Consider the following 16,870-nt stretch of genomic DNA (forward strand, 5'->3'; position numbering starts at 1 on the left):
CCACAAGCAAGCTTTCTCTCTCAGGCCCAGGAATAACATTTCCAGCCTCCCTTGCAATTCGGTTAGGGATGGTTATGTGACTGCATTCTGGCTAACAGAACGCCAAGTTGGAAGTGATGTACGCCACTTCCGGGCTTGGCCATAAAATCCCCTCATGTGTGATCCTCTATGCTCGGTCCTCTCCTCTTCCACCAGATAGCTGCCTTTGAGCACAGTGACACTGCTGGAAACACAGAGCCTTGACGTGGAAGGAACCTGAATCCTGGATCACCTGGTGGAAGGGTCATCTGATGACCAAAAGCACTTGCATTGGGGTCCTCCATACCAGCGAGTAAACATCTCTGCTGGGCCATCTTTGAGATGGTGAGCTTTATTTGTTAGAGCAGTCGGTGTTGTCCTAACTTAATACACCCACACACTACGGAGGTCCTGATTCTTGGCTCTGAGCGCAGTCAGGTAGTGAGGGGGAAGGCAAGTCATCTCAGGAAGAAGTGAACAAGGAAGATCTGGGTTTTGTGGCCAGTTGCAAAATGACAAGAAATAATGATTTTCAGGCCAACGAGAGGCTAATGATTACAGAACTTCAAGTCTGGGGTTTGCTGGATAGTCTTCCTCTCATGCAAACTTCTAATGCAAGGAACTCACCATATGACTTAGGGAGTCAGTGGAAAATTCTGGACAGTCCTGAATTTGTGTACAAAATCACACAGACCAATTTGACCAAGGGAACCTGGCCTTTCCCAAATTCCCCAAGGGGTATGCACTCAAAAAAGTAAAGAACCCCAGTTGTAAGCTCAACACAAACCGTGTAGGAGGCTTATTTAGAACATAAATGAAAAACCCAACTTGGCTGAATGTTCTGGATTTTGCATTTTTTTCCTTGGGATTTCCACCTTCCCCCCCAACACCGCTTGTACATTGTAAAACTATAAAAGGAGAGCTTTTCTTAAACCCAATACATTAGCAGATAGTACAAGTGTCAACAAGCAAGTGAACTTGTCCAGGTGAAGGAAGTCACGAATATAACACGTACTTGTCCTGCGGCCGAACAGCGCATTAGGCCAATAGTCACAGGACTAAAAGTGAGCCTCGATCGCTGTTTACCATCCGGCCTACCAGCTTTCTCTCCTCTGTACCAGCAGTCCCCCTTATCCACAGGGGACACGCTCCAAGACTCCCAGTGGGTGTCTGAAATCGCAGATAATACTCAAACCTACACATACTGTGTTTATTCTTATACATACATACCTATGATCAAGTTTGATTTATAAATTAGGCACAGCAGGAGATTAGTAATAGAACAGAACAACTCTAACACTATAATGTAGTAAAAGTAATACGAATGTGGTCTCTATCTCAAAATACATGACCGTCCTGGGGCTCCTGGGGCACTCAGGGGGTTAAGTGTCTGACTCTCGATTTTGGCTCAGGTCATGATCTCAGGGTCGTGAGCATGAATCCTGCAGTGGGGGGCTCTGAGCTCAGTGGGGAGTCTGCTTTTTTCTCTCTCTCACTGCCCCCCCCCACTCATGAGCTCCCTCTCTCTCTCTCTCTCTTTCTCAAATAAATAAACAGATCTTTAAAAACTATATATTGGGACGCCTGGGTGGCTCAATGGGTTAAAGCCTCTGCCTTTGGCTCAGGTCATGATCTCAGGGTCCTGGGATCGAGTCCTGCATCGGGGTCCCTGCCCAGTGGGGAGCCTGCTTCCTCCTCTCTCTCTCTTTGCCTGCCTTTCTGCCTGCTTGTGATCTCTCTGTCAAATAAATACATTTTAAAAATCTTAAAAAAAAATAAAATAAAAATATACATCTTACTGGCCTGTACTCTCCCTTCACGTGATGATGCAAGATGGTAAAAGGCCTGTGTGATGAGATGAATTGGGGGGAATGACAGGCCTTGTGACATAGCGTTGGGCTACAGTGAAAGGCAGAATGCCTGCTTCTCGACTATGGCTGACCCTGGGCAGCTGAACCCCCAGAAAGAAAAACCGAGGAAAGAAAAACCGAGGAAAGAAAAACACTGCTGTGTTTTGGAAGTGTCTTCGCCCTTCAAGTGCCTTGTGGGCACCTCCTTCTCCAACATACCTTCCCTGATCCTGCTTTTCCCTTCTTAATCTCCTGGCCCATCTCATCATCTCATTTAATTATTCTATATGTACAATGAACTCCCACAAGAGCCATCACCAAGAGAAGGACCAGGTCTGTGCATTAGGCCTCTTTTGTATTCACCAGCGATGCTCCGGAGAGGACTGGCCTCACGCGACACAGTGTCCGCACTTGTCTGTGGAGGGGGCATCAGAGGAAAAACACAAACAACCAGACTGGGAGATACAATTCCTGATCCTTAAAGACCTCTTAGGAACAGTGCAGCCTGGGATTGTTGCTGGTGGCCGACATTTACTGATTGCCTGTTCTGGGCGAGGGTCCAAGCCAGATACTTACTCATTCGATCGACAAATATTTATTGAGCACCTATGGGGTGTAGGGATCTGTTCTAGGTTCTGGGGCTATATCAGTGAATAAGATAGCAAATTTCTCCCCATGAGAGTGGTGAATGAATTTCATCCTGACCAAAGTTAGGGTGCAGATGGGGGAAAGTAGAGGCTAAGAGAGGTGAAGGGCGTGCCTTAGATCACACAGCTAGGGGGTGAGTGTTGATCTGACTCTGTGTCCCAGGGGCTTGTCAACCCAGCAGGGGGGAAGGGAAAAGAGAAATGAAAGATAGAGACAGTTTACAGAAAAGTTCTGTTTATTGTTCTTCTGTGTCTTCTTTACATGGGAATGAAAAACTTCTTTATGTCAAAACATACTACTATACACAAAACAAGAGAACTAGGAAAAAATGTTGGCTGACGAGGAATACATAAAGTTAGCATTCTTTTTTTTTCAGTTTACTTATTTCTGAATTTATTTAAATAATCTCTGCACCTAAAGTGAGGCTTGAACTCACGACCCTGAGATAAGACTCGTGAGCTCTTCCAACTGAGCCAGCCAGGCACCCTCCAAAGTTAACATTCTTCATACAGTTTTATAAATCAGTAAGAAACACATTCCAAAAGAAAGTGAGGAAAAGATATTAGTATGTGACACGTACACACAAAGAAGCCAGAAACATGAAAAACGAGAAAACCTCGCAAGGAAGAGAAGAAATGCATATTAAAATAGCAATGGGCTTCCCTTTCTCTTTATCAAATGGGCATTTCTTTAAGGGATGATACTCAGTGTTGATGGGGATACAAGAACAGGATCTTTCATTCCAGCTTTAGCGATCAATTTTAGGATGTTTTCAAACTGATGGATTCCTCTACCTCTTTAAAATAACAGAGATTTTGAAAATCCTCTTTTTTCTTCCTACCTTTCAAAGAGTGTTTTCCAATTTTTTCCCTACAATGAATATGTATCCTTTTCTATAATTAACAATATACATATATGCATTTTAAAAAATTCTATAAATATTGAAGAGAAGATGAGGAGGAGATTTTATTGGTTTTTTACATGCAGCCGAGCATGGTCCTAGCTTCAGAGTAGAGGAGCAAATTCATCGTCGGCAGTTTCCAATGTATCTGCTTGCGTCCTCACCTGGCCGGTCTGTGGCTGCCTTCCTCCCTGCTCTTGGGCAGAGCCCCCTCACTAAGTGCTCCAGTTCCCTGCGAGAGGTCTGTGTGGTTTCTCTGCTTGCTGTGTCGACTGCCTTTACCGAGGTGGTTCGCAACCCCGGCTACACTCCAGAACCAACTGGAGTGATTTGAAAAATAGTCATACCAGGTCCATCCCCAACCACTTCACTAAGGCTGTCTGTGATTTCATGTTAGTGTTGTTGAGAACCAGGAGCCTGAAGGCTGGATCTGGTGACACACGTCTAGTTATTCTTTGTGCCTGGGTCTAGGTCATGTGGTAGAATACAGGCTTGTTGAGTTGAGTTAAATAGGTGTGGTTTCCCAGGCCTTCCAGCATCAAGAATTCTGATTTTGCTGCTTCTGTGTGTGTGTGTGTGTGTGTGTGTGTGTGTGTGTTTGGTTTTTTTTTTTTTGGATGGTAACTCAAGGTGACAAACAGAGACGCATAAAAGATGTCAGATCTCTATGTGAGTTAACACACCGTTCTTTCAAAATTTCAATTCCTGAGTTGTTATAGCTCAAAGCACCTGCAGTTCCTTCCAGGTTGCCTTTTTTTTTTTTTTAAATAAATTATTGTGTGTGTGTTTTTAAAGATTGTATTTATTTATCTGACAGGGAGAGAGAGAGAGAGAACGAGCACAAGTACGGGGAGCAGCAGAGGGAGAGGGAGACCCCTCCCCCTGGGCAGGGCGCCCCATGTGGGGCTCGATCCCAGGACCCCAGGATCATGACAGGAGCCAAAGGCAGACACTTAAGGACGGAGCCACCCAGGTGCCCTTAGTTCTAGGTTTATTGTGAAAATTTCAAAGCAAGATGAATTTTGATTCATTTAGTTTAACAAAGGAGTATGCGTCATTGCACTGTGTGACAGAAGCAACAGTGTGCCACCAAAGGATGTGTTACTGTATTTATTCATCTCTGGCACTTGATAGGTGCCCAATAAATATAAGATGAATGAATGAATGAGTGAATGGCTGAATGAATGAATGACAAAACCGAAGCCAGGAGAGTATAGTGTCTCTAAATTCATATTTATCTCTTTGAAGGGTTTCTAACTCCTCCAAGTACTACTTATCCTACTTTTCACCACTACATTTGTCTTTGGAACTTAAGTTGAATACCACCGTTTTTGGTGAGTGGGTTGCTCGGAACAGCTCGCCCTAGATCATTGTCAAAGTAAACCAACCTAGGGGCTAGGGCAATATTCTAGAGCATTCACTCCAGAACCTGGGCACCTGTAGATGATCTGTCAGTTTCCCAGATGCCAGCATTTGCTCTCCTACCAAATTCCCCCTTCCTCGCTGCTCCGATGAAAGACTCTAAAACCCAGGTATGAGCCTCCCCAAATTTCTCCCGTTGCATCTGCTTGGTCGACAGGCATGGTACTGTGAAAGCAAATGTCACCGCAACAGCCATAATTTAAGACGTCCTTTTAAAAAATTTCAATTTCATCATTTCACAGAAGAATAGATCAATATTTCTACAGTTAAGAGTTTAGTTAAAAACCCTGCTGTGCAATGAAATAATGCATCTGCTATTGGCGTAGAGCGACTGGGATGTTAATTCCCTGGTTTTGTGTCAGTTAAGGGCAAATTAGCCTTCCAGCACCAGTCATGACTCATTATGTCATTATGGGGAAGGCACTTACTGTACCTCCACTACTATGCAATTTAGATCCAATAAAAATTGTGACAGCGTTTTTATCCACTTCATTAAGCTACTAATTTCTTGTAAAAAAATGTACATTAATCTTTTTATAGCTTCATGCAGAGTGGCATATTTTTAGACTCTAACATTGATTAGGTCCTGGTTAAGAATAATTTTCACAGTACTTTTAAGAAATGTAAATAAAGTTACAATAATTTAATTTTTCAACATAGTTATGACAGTATTGATCTTAAAATGAACATGTTGGCTGAATTAAATGTGTAGCCCAAATGAAATACAGACTGAATATTTAAACATGCAACAAATTACAAAGCACGGCTTAACAATACCCTGCAAACAGAATGAAGAGAGAGAGCATGAACCTCCATGGAAAATATTAATTGCTCACATTTTAAAAGATGTAAATGGGGAATTTTTTTTGACATCTGACTTCTCATACCCAAATGTTTAAAAAATAGAGTAAAAAATTGTCTTCCTCCTTTGATTTTTCGTTCTTTGTTAAGTATTTTAATGGCCCTTCTGCCTGAATGCATTAGGGAAAAGTAGAAAAGGGAAAAGTTCCCTTTTCCAAGGTTGTGATATTAGCCTGGAGTCAGAGATGTGCCTGAGATTTTCAGAGGTTTCTGTGGGCAGTCTAGGGTGCTTGCTGGCTGGAGCTGCTCCTAATCACTCCAAGCACCCACTCTCCCCAGGTCATTTTTTGAACAGGACAAACCAAGCCATGAGTCACGTCCTCACTGGCCGCAAAGACGAGCTCGAAATGCTGGCTGGTATTTGATGCAATTATGTAGATTTCCCATTAGATCCTGGCCGGCCATGCGGGACTTGTCTCCTTGCTCTGGACTCCTTGCGCTACATTCTGACTTTGCCCCCTTCCGACAGTAGTGCCTTCTGCTTTCCCACACCAGAGAACCCCAGCTCTGTCCCGGCTTCTCACCCTACCCTGTTCTAGCCCCTTGGCAAGGGTCCACAACATCAGCACCCCCCCCCCCCCGGGGGACACAGCGAGAGGCGGGGCAGGAAACATTCGCTGTTATCACAGGGGACACGAGAGCTCGGACAGTGCTGAACTGGAGTCAAAGACTTCCGTTCTCCTAGAGAAGAGCGTTGTCCCCTCTCCAAGCACGTCCTTGTCTCCTGTGAGGAGGCTTTGTGAGGGATGAGTACAAAGGGCGGCTACAGAACCAAAGTTCTAGCGCTGAAAGGCCTCCCTCTCTATGTGGGAATTCCTCCTGGGACATCACTGGCCAGCTACGTATGGATGCTTCTGATGCTGGGGAGCTCACGTCGAAAAAATTATTTGAATTTATTGAGTCCTGTCTCTTTCCCAAAAGGATTGACAGTGAGTGTAGAGAAGAGCTTCCTCTCTCATCCCATGATCACGTTCACCGGGACAGGGCATGTGGGAGCTGTTCTGAGTGCTGCTGGCAGCCGGTCACGGTCATGTCTCAGGATGAAAGATGCTGCTGCTGCTGTGAAGGGTAATGATGATCCTCTTACCGGTACCCAGGTCCCTGGTTCTGATGGTGTGATTGTCCCCAGGTAGGCTAATGTGGAGCCAGCAGCCTGTCCTTAGCCTGTGGCCCAAGCAGCATCTTCTCTGGTCCTTGGTTCCTCTCTGGAAATGGTCCTTTTGCTCTCCGGCTGCCCCGGGCCCCTGAGCTCATGCAGAGCATCCTTCCCTGGGGTTTCTCTAAAGCCACTCCTCTTCGCTGCAGCCACTTTCCACCGTTTATGGCTGAGCCACGCTGCTCTTCAGAGGGAATCTCATTTCAGCTGAGCAGGGCTTTACCCATTAACCCACTAAGAAGAGCAGTCAGGCTCAGCCTTCTTCCCATAAGAGCATCACTGCCTCTCAGTGAGGCAGTCAGAGAAACTGCAACCCAGAGAGGCAAAGCGACAAACCCACGGCCACACAGCTGTGAGGCGGAGGGAGCCAGGATGAGCACCCGGGCCTTCTGCCTGGGGATCCTGTGCTCAGTACATCAGAGCGTACAAAATGGCCAAGAGCTTGGACAACACAGTGGGGGGAGGCGGGGGGTAGAGGAGATTTGGGCTCAAACTCTAGCTCCTACTTACGAGTTGACTTGGGTTGGGTAGTTACCTAACTTCTCTCAACCTCTGCTTCCTCTTGTATGAAATGGAGATCAATGCTTTTTTTTTTTTTTTTTTGTAAAGATTTTATTTATTTATTGGACAGACAGAGATCACAAGTAGGCAGAGAGGCAGGTTGGGGGTGGGGAAGCAGACTCCCTGCTGAGCAGAAAGCCCCATGCAGGGGCTTAATCCCAGGACTCTGGGATCATGACCTGAGTGGAAGGCAGAGGCTTAACCCACTGAGCCACCCAGGCGCCCCTGGAGATCAATGCTTTTTAACTTCCCATGGTCGTGGTGAGGGCAGCATGAGACAAAATGTGAAACCCTCAGGCTCATAGCCGGCACACAATGAACTCAATAATGGTGGCCGTTATTATTATTACTGTCATTACTATTACTTCATTCGAACCTCACCATGACCCCCCCCCCCGTGGTGGGTATTTATTTATGAATATTCATAATCACAACAGCTGAAACTGACAGAGGGGAAGGCCAGGCTGGGTATAGTAGGATGCCCCCAGAGCCTTTATTTCTATATTTCTCCTATATTTCTCTGTCCAGGTCCAGCCTCACTTTATCAAACTCCAACACCCGAAGGCTCTGTCCTCTTTCTTCCTTTCCCTTGCCCCGGCTTAAGGCTGTGGGGCCCCACGGCTGGGTGGCTTCGGGTCCTCAGGGGGACACCTGGGTGGCACGGAGGCTGGGGCTAGGGCAGCAGGAACCAGCGCGGAGGAGGAGCGGGGCTGTACCTCACACACCCAGCCCCTCTCTCCAGGAAACACCCTGTGCTGGGGTCAGGTAATTACTCCCGGCAGAAATCTCTTTCAACTTAAGTATAGGGTTGTGCATGTGACGCTGTCTGCAAGGAAGCCTAGAGGACTGGCGGGAGGTTAAGTTCTGTTTCTCTTCAAAACAATGATCCCCCCGAAGGATTGATATAAATACTCTGTCAGTTTCTTATTATGAGAATGTGAAAGAGCGGGTGGTTGCATCTTTCTAATTAAGACTTGAAGAAATAAAGTCAATGACAGGGACTAAATTAGACTTGGACGGTTGTCTCTCTCTCTCCCTGTCCTTCTGTTCCCCGTACACCTTGATTCCCTCCGGGGACCAGCCCAACGGGCCTGGCCCTGCGCTTCCAGGCAGGCCCGGCCCCCCATGCCCCAAGCAGGAGCTGAACAGGCTCGATCCTCTCCCCACCAGGCTGCGAAGTCCTGTGTAGGAGGGGCTTGCTTTTGCAAGCTCTTTTGCCAGATGGCATTTGATACGAATATTGATGTTAATGGCGTTTGGATAATGACGCTGTCTGTGGCAGGGGCTTTATTACTGTTATGAACCGTGCGGTCCAGGAGGGAACCATTCCGTTTAGTTACCTTTGTGTGTGAGTTGCAAATGTTTAACAGACAATTATCAGGAGACGGTGTTCTAGGGGATTTGGGTTATTTCTGGATTCCCCCGCAGGGCTTGAGATCAGTGCGCGCAGGGGAGCCCAGGCGCTTTGGAGGAGCGAGTCGGGGTTGCCTGAGCTCATTTCCTTTCTGCAGAGACTGGTCACCCTAAGTCTTTCCCGTTTGATTTTGCCATTCTCGGGTTGGGGGGGGGGTCTGCTTTGTTGCCACCTCTCCATACTAGATACTTCAAAACCCTACCTTTTACACTTCCTGGGGGAGTTTGAGCTTCTTCCTATTAAAAATGAATAATAAAATCCTCCGCTTTCATCCTAATGGGGTTAGTAGGAGGTGTTTAGCTTTTTATAGCTACCTCGATGATGGAAGGAGGCAGATGAAGCCATCACAAAATTAAGGAAGAGGTCATCATTAGAAGGCCAGGGACCGAAGTCTCTTAAAAGCATTCCTGGTCTTAATTCAAAGCGCCTCTGTGGAGAGCTTCAGGGAGAAGAGGCTGTGGGTTTCCTAGGTTGGAACCAAAGCTTTGGCAAGGTAGGGACCCATGTGGTGGGCTGCTGGGCAGGGCCTGTGAAGGGCCAGGCTCCTTAGAGCAAGTATGACACTTGCAAGATGGATTATCTGGGGGAGAGCTGGGCCTGTTTCCCTGCATCAGGCAGAAGCCTCCCACCCTGGTGAGAAATGGATGAACCTAGGAGTGGGTCCTCAGGTGTTTTGGAGGTTCTAGAAAATGGCTTCAGAGACTGGGCTGGAGGATGCTTCTGGCCAAATGCTCCTGGGATCTAAGATATCAGGGAAAATGGGAAATCAGGAGGCTGAGCTGAACTTCTGGAAACAGCATAAAAATGGATTGTTGTGTGTGCTCCCAGCGCAGCTCTGAATCTGAATACAAAATAGAGAAGATGCTCTTTTGCTCCTTTCAGACTAATGATTTTGTCCTTTTTCCCTCTCCTCCTCGTTTTATTTCTTCATCTATAACATCTGCAAGAGGGCAGCCAGACTAATAAAACTGCGCTAAGCTCGCCTAATGCCAGCCATTGATCCAAGGGTGGGACCTGATTAATCAATGGGATTTTAGCAGTGCTCTCATCCCTAAGGGACATCAGGCCTGCAGACAGCTCTTGCCTCTGCAGAGGGGAGGAATCTGAGAACGGATGGAGCTGATTCTGTGTGTGGGTTCTGGGAGGTGGTGAGAGGTGGGGTGCTCACCCCCCCAGGAAGAGACTTTGTGGCCGTTTTAGACAACCTTGGGTGTTTGATTGTCTTGCTTTGGGGATGTTTGCTTGCTCTGCAGTGTGACCTCATTGCAGGATTTGCTAGACTCCAGGGCTGGGTCCTGAAGGAGATGGGAAGGGATTTCTAGAACAGAGAAAACCTCACCCAACATACTAGGCACCTCCCACATAATGGCAAGCCTGGGGAATCATCTGTAACCCTTTCACTGTGCGGTAGAAGATATGGGCCCAGCGAGGGAAGAGACTTGCTCAAGGTCACACAGTGAGTTGGAAACGCTATGGAACCAGAATTTAAGTGTCCCAGGAGACAAGCTCTTTGCCTTTCCTGTGTCTGTAAGAATGAGTCAGGAAATCTGTTGCAGCTGCATGAAAGACTCAAGGGGTTGATATACGTGGTTCTAGAGAATTGCAGGGTATAGATCCCCAGACTATAGAATTCAGTTTGAAAAAATTGTATCTAAAAAATAGGCTGGATAATCCTTTTCTTCCATTTTCTTGAACACAGTTTTAGTGTTAGCTATCACACATACGTAGAAGAGTTTATAAAACGCAGATACAATCTGACAAATAATTCATAAAGGAAATGCCTTTGCAAACACCATGGGGGTCAAGAAATAGAGTATTGCCAACCCCTCCAAAAGCCCACTGTGTGCCCCTCCCTTATCTCAAGCCCCCCCTCCTAGAAGTCATGTCTATCTCCACTATTGTGATGACCACTTATTTTCCTTCATAAATTTTCAACCAAAATAGCTTCTTGGTGCCTGCTTTTAAACTTTGTATCAGTGGAATCCTCCTTTAAGCATGAGCTCTTTGTGTCTTGTTTCTTTGATTCAACATTAGAGATTCACCCCTGTTTTTGCCCATAGTTGAATTTTATTCCTTTTTATTACTAGTAATTTTTTTACATGAAAATTATTTTAAAGAAACCACCAGAGCTCCGTCCTGGACATAAAGTGTGATTTTTGTTATAGTTCAGTCCAGGGGGTGGGTTTTGGGACAAGGGTGCCCTAGAGAGGTTTTTTTTTTTTTTAATTTTTTTTTTTGTTTTGTTTTTTAAATTTTGGTTCTGTTTGCCCAGACCAAATACTAATCTCTTTTTACAGCTTTAGGGACTGTTTTTATGAATTCCTTGAAAACATAAACTAATTTAAGGGATGCAGGATTGTGCTGGAGTCCAGATTTCCACAGTGCTGGGCAGGAGAGGGAACCCCAGAATTCCTTGCTTTGCAAATGAGGTGCTTAACCTAGACTGTGAGCCCCATGGGGGTAGAAGCTATTTTATGGGTCTTACTTCTCCAAGGCCCAGTGAAGAGTCAGTCCCTAGCAGGAGATCAATAAACGTTTGTCCAGGGCAAGAAAATGAAGGTCATTCAGAACAGCCCTCTGCAGGAAGTCTGGATTTCCTCAACAATACAGACTTTGGTGACCAATGATGAAGGAAAGAACTATGTCCTGATCATCTTACCGAGATTCCACCAAATGCAAAAAAGTCAGCTTCACGGTGGAGGCAGGAATCTTGATCATCTTTCTTACGTTTGTGACTTATATTCAAAAGGACCCAAGAAAGGTCAGTGTTGACCAGAGAGTCACCGTTTCTCAGGGAATCACGTAAAAGGGAGTGTGGGATGAGACATTCATTAAAAACAAAGTATGCAAGGAGCATTTGCAGGTGGCTGCTGGAGGGCTGGCTGGGGCTGCTCCAGGTATCCTGCTCTGAGGAGTAGGATTTGGGGCCCCTTGATGCTTCTTTAGGAAGCTCTTGCACACCTGCTTAGTCCAGAGAGGAAGTTGAAATGAGGCCATCTCTGCAGGTTCAGCGGGTTGAGCGGGATGGAGGGCAGTCTGCCCGTTCTCTGCGATCTGCCCTTGGCAGCTGCAGGCGCTCAGTGACCCTCCCCTTCCCCAGCCAGGTCCGACATCGGGACAGCTACCATGGCAGTGGCAAATGCATATTGCTTGAATTATTGTTAAGTTTTTAAAAGCTCATTATTTACATAAATGTCTTAAAATATTTAGGACACTGAAGGCTTATTGCTGGATTGCTCCCCTGCCATTTTTAGGGCCCATGGAAGCTCTTAGAACTTTCATGGTCTCCATACTGGAAGTGGAAACACACACACACACACACACACACACCTGTATTTTTTTTTTTTTAAAGTATTCACTGTAATTTGCATGTATTTATTTGTGGGATTGTCCGCTAAGTCAACCTTCCCCACCAGATGTGAATCCCAGGTCTGTTTTGATCACCAGCTTTCAGCTGAGGACTTAATAGGTACTTGGTGATGGGTAAATATTTGTTGAATGAATGATGGGTGAATGCGGAGGGGTCTGGCTCAGTTGTGGGGTTGAAGAAAAAGGATGGGTCCTCCTCCGACCCCATTCAGGCCTCAGTGAAGGACCGTTTGGAGCTCTCAGCTGAGAACCACCGCCCGAGCCCCCGGAGAGCCCTGGAAGGCGCCGCGGGGAGGCCCGCCTTCCTGGAAAGCCTTGCTTGGAATTGTCTTCAAAAGCTGCGACGCAGCCCCCGGAGTTTGAGCAGGAATAAATCATTAGCATTTTATTTACAATTCTGGGTTTACAATTCCTAGAAAAGGATCCTGCTGTTCAGTGCGGATTCCTGCTTTCTTTTCCGCAGCGCCTCCTTCCTCTCCCATCTTTGGGGGAAGGGGTTAGCTCAAGACTCGTTTGGACCAGAGCAGGATGGGGAGCCGACGCACAGAGGGGGTGGCCTCGAGGAACGAGGGTGCACCACTCCCGGGGTCTTGCGTTTCCCGACGACCCTGAGCGGAGAAGCCCTATCCTCTGCTTTTCACTGACAAGGGAGGTTTGATTCCTTGAGCCGGAGACTTGTCCAAGGTCACACGCAGCTCGTCTGCGTTTGCACCCGAGTCCTTGGCCTCCAAGCCGAGCTGCCGCGGACCCCGGGAGCCCTCTCCGCCCCGGCCGGGCTCCGGTCTCCCCCTACCCCCGTCGCCTGCCCGCCGCGTCCGCTAGATGGCAGCCTTGGTCTCCGTCGCGCTGAGCGCGCGCAGCCGGGGGCTCTGCGGGCGCCGCCGCCGCGCTCGGGACGGGTTGGCTGGAGGCCCCGCGGGCTGCTCCACGGGAGGCGCTGCAGTTGGCACCCAAGCCCGGGGTTGCAGAGTCCATGCGACCGAACGAAGAGAGTTGCTAGAAGCAGCCCAGGCTCCCCGTTCCCGAACTGGAGCGAGGGCTTGGTCCAGGCTCTCCCGGCGCGGGGTCCGAGGGCTCAGGGAGGGCTGCGGGGTGGCGGGCACTTCCTGCATTGGGCAACCCCCTGGGCAATGCGGCATGCGAGTCCAGGGCCGGATTGGGCCGGGTGAAATCCGCGGCGGGAGGCCACCCTGTCTAACCAGATCCGGTCCCTTAGACGTAGCCTACGGATAAAAGTTAAGGCTTCCCCCCTCCGCCTCTCCCAGGCTTGCTTGTGATGAGCCTCGTACTAGCAGCGCAGAGGTCTGAGGTCAGGGCAACCCCCTGGGCAATGCGGCATGCGAGTCCAGGGCCGGATTGGGCCGGGTGAAATCCGCGGCGGGAGGCCACCCTGTCTAACCAGATCCGGTCCCTTAGACGTAGCCTACGGATAAAAGTTAAGGCTTCCCCCCTCCGCCTCTCCCAGGCTTGCTTGTGATGAGCCTCGTACTAGCAGCGCAGAGGTCTGAGGTCAATTTCCGCGGGCCCCTCAGCCACAGCGACGGTCCTCCCCCTCAACACCCACCATGGCAGGTGGGATCACCCCCGCCCCTCCCCACGGTCCAGCTATTGGAGAGATGGCTTTTCGTGTCTAGGAGGTGGCCTTGAGTGGGGGAGGGGAGCTGGAGCGGGACAAACCTTGCCTTTCCCGGAGCAGAGAGAAGGTGGCTCCCAGGGACTGGGGTCAATCCTATTGTCTCTGCAGAGTGTGATATGAAGTATGGATTGATTTTATCACCCCCTTTCTTTGAGGCTCCAGTTTTTAGGGTCTCTGACTTCAAGGGTCTACATTACTCTGCTGGGAGCTGCCTCCGGGGCAGGCGAGCTCTACAAACATCTCTCACCTCCCTTCCCCCAGTGAACTTCCTTCTCTGGAGGTGGTTTCTGTGCTTTTTAGGAGGAAGGAGGCTCATCTGAATTTGTCTTGGCCTAATGGCTATTATTATGCATTGATCAATGATGGACTTGAACCGCTTCAGGTTCTGAGAAAGCAGGTCTTGCCTTGGCACTTGGAGATGGGGACACCGAAGTTTAGAAGGGGGAAGACCTTTGTCAAGGTCACTCCAGGAAGTCCAGGTCTTCTACTTTAGGGTTCTTGCTGCCAGATAGAAGACTTCTCTATTTAGTCCTTGTCAAGTTCTTAAGTTTGCATTGATTTTGAGAAGCATCTGAGGCTGTGTTCCCCAGGGCATGGAGGGTTAGGTGCCAGGAGTGGGGTTAGGCGTTGAAGCCCCCTTGTTCTCCCTCTTGTGGATCTCCAGGCCGTGCCTTCCCCAATCGGGGCCCTGCAGGTCAGGTCTGATGATTCCCACGGAGTTAGGGAATGGCGGCGGGAACAGCCATCGATTCTGTCACCCTGGGAAGGCGGTCTGCCTGGCGGTGGAGAGAGGTGCAAGGACCGACCCCCCCCCCCCGGCCCCGTACCCCTCTGTTAAGATTACAATTTCCACGAAAGAGGCGCTCTCTAATGGAGCCTGTCAAATCGGCTCAGGCCGCAATGGCTCAGAGCACACTCGCCGAGAGCCCTCCGAGTGTGGGATCCCATGCGTTAACTGTGCCTTGCATGCGCACCAAGGACGCAGAAGGCGTCCGATTTCGATTTCGAAAGGGACTCGGATCTGGCACCTTGAAGGCCAGCCATCAAATTACTCGGTAATGACTCCGCATGGCCGTGCCATCCGCGGGGTCGCCGCCAGCCATGGAGGGGGTGAAGGTGAGTGTCCCCGAGGCCCCCGGGCGTGCAAGGGGCGGAAAGGGCCTCTCCGAACCCTCTGGGCAGGGCCCCCTTGGACGGCGTGCAAGCCCCCAGAGCGGCCGTCCTTCCTGGCAGTGGGAGAGGCTGTTGGGGGGAACCGCGAAACTTGTGTCGGCGGCGGCGTCAGTCTTGCAAAGCGGTAGCCAAGCAGTTTGCAGCGCGTTCTGTTCCCCGCGCTGCCGCCACCGCCTCGGCTCCTCTGCGCCTGCAGGGGAGGGGGAGGGGGAGAAGGTGACCGAGTTCACGTCCCCACCGCTGCCTCTCCGGGAGTGATGGATGGCTGTCTACTCAGGCGGGGGAGCGCCTACACAGCTCCCTCTGCAGGGAGCGGCGCTCAGCCTCCCACCCCCGGCGCTGCGGCTGCGGCAGACGCCCTGCCCCGAATGCTCGGGGACTATGGGCTCTGGGTCCTGCAACCTGGCCAGCTGGTTCGCGCTAATGAGACCGGCGTCTCTGGTGTCATCCTGATCTGTGGCGGTCTTGCACACACGTCCATCCTGTCTTCCGGGCTCGACTGTCCCAACCTTTTACATCAGACCCACCGTCGGTCTACCGAACTCAAAGCTCTGAGGCAGAGCGGGTGCGGGGACTCACCTGAGTTATCTTCGGGTGGCATTTTGGGCCTGGGTTAGGGAACAGCTTACTTCTGAGAAGGCACATCACAGAGGCTGGCTATTTGTTCATCTCTTCATTAAAAGATAGGGCATTGGGCGCCTGGGTGGCTCAGTGGGTTAAGCCACTGCCTTCAGCTCAGGTCATGATCTCAGGGTCCTGGAATCGAGTCCCACATCGGGCTCTCTGCTCGGCAGGGAGCCTGCTTCCCTCTCTCTCTGCCTGTCTCTCCATCTACTTGTGATTTCTCTCTGTCAAATAAATAAATAAAATCTTTAAAAAAAAATAAAAGATAGGGCATTAAAAATTCCATTCATGGAAGGCTATAGTTAATCAATTATAGGAATTAGATTCTATGTTGTCTTTCATTTCTCCCTCCCCCCAAATGTTCTTCTATATCTTCCCTAGTTGGGAATTCTGAAATAAAAACCTGGGAGTGGGAGTGAGGGTTGGGGAAGGGTAGATTGGGGAGAAGCCTCTCCTGTTGGAAGAAACTCCCCCGCCCCGCCCCCCCCGTGCCCCCCCACCCCGTCCCCGCCGTTTGCCTCATTGGGGGGAATCCTTGGGTCCAGTTCCGGATGCAAAACCAAAACCAGCTGTAGCTTTAGGGCATGATGTGTGGATGCTACTGCCCTTGAGGGCCAAGGTGCTTTAAAAATCGACCTCACCAACAACATGAACAATACGAATGCTGCGAATAATAATGTGGGGCAGCTAGCATTTCTTGGGGACGTAATATGGGTCAGGTACTATAGATTTAATCTCCATTATTTTATTTAATCTTCAGAGTACACCCCATAAAGTCAGTGCTATTATTATTCCCATTTGGCACAGGACACTGAAGTTCAGAGAGGTTAATTGACTTGCCTAAAGTGACACAGCTGGAAAGGGACAGAGGCAGAACTCAGCCTAAGTTCTGATTTCAAAGACTTGGACTTAATTACTCTTCTCTGTTATTACAGAAACTTGCAGCTATCTTGCTGCAAAGCACATTTGTAGGCTGGGAAATACCCTTTAAAATTCTTCTACAGTTTTGCAGTGAGTGGATATTTGGCTCTGCTCATTCTCTCTCTCTCTCTCTCTCTTTCTTTTTCAAAGCAGACTGAAAAACAAAAACAAAAACACCCTAACTGTTGCTTTCCAGTGGGTCAGAGGAGGAAGAAACTGCTGAGTTTCACTGCTGACTTCCATGAAAGAGAAGTTGCCTTAGAATTATTTGTCTTTAAAAAAGATCCATTAATGTAACTAATACTTACTGTGAAGT

Source organism: Mustela erminea, chromosome 10, assembly GCF_009829155.1.
Source record: "Mustela erminea isolate mMusErm1 chromosome 10, mMusErm1.Pri, whole genome shotgun sequence".
Lineage (NCBI taxonomy): Eukaryota > Metazoa > Chordata > Mammalia > Carnivora > Mustelidae > Mustela > Mustela erminea.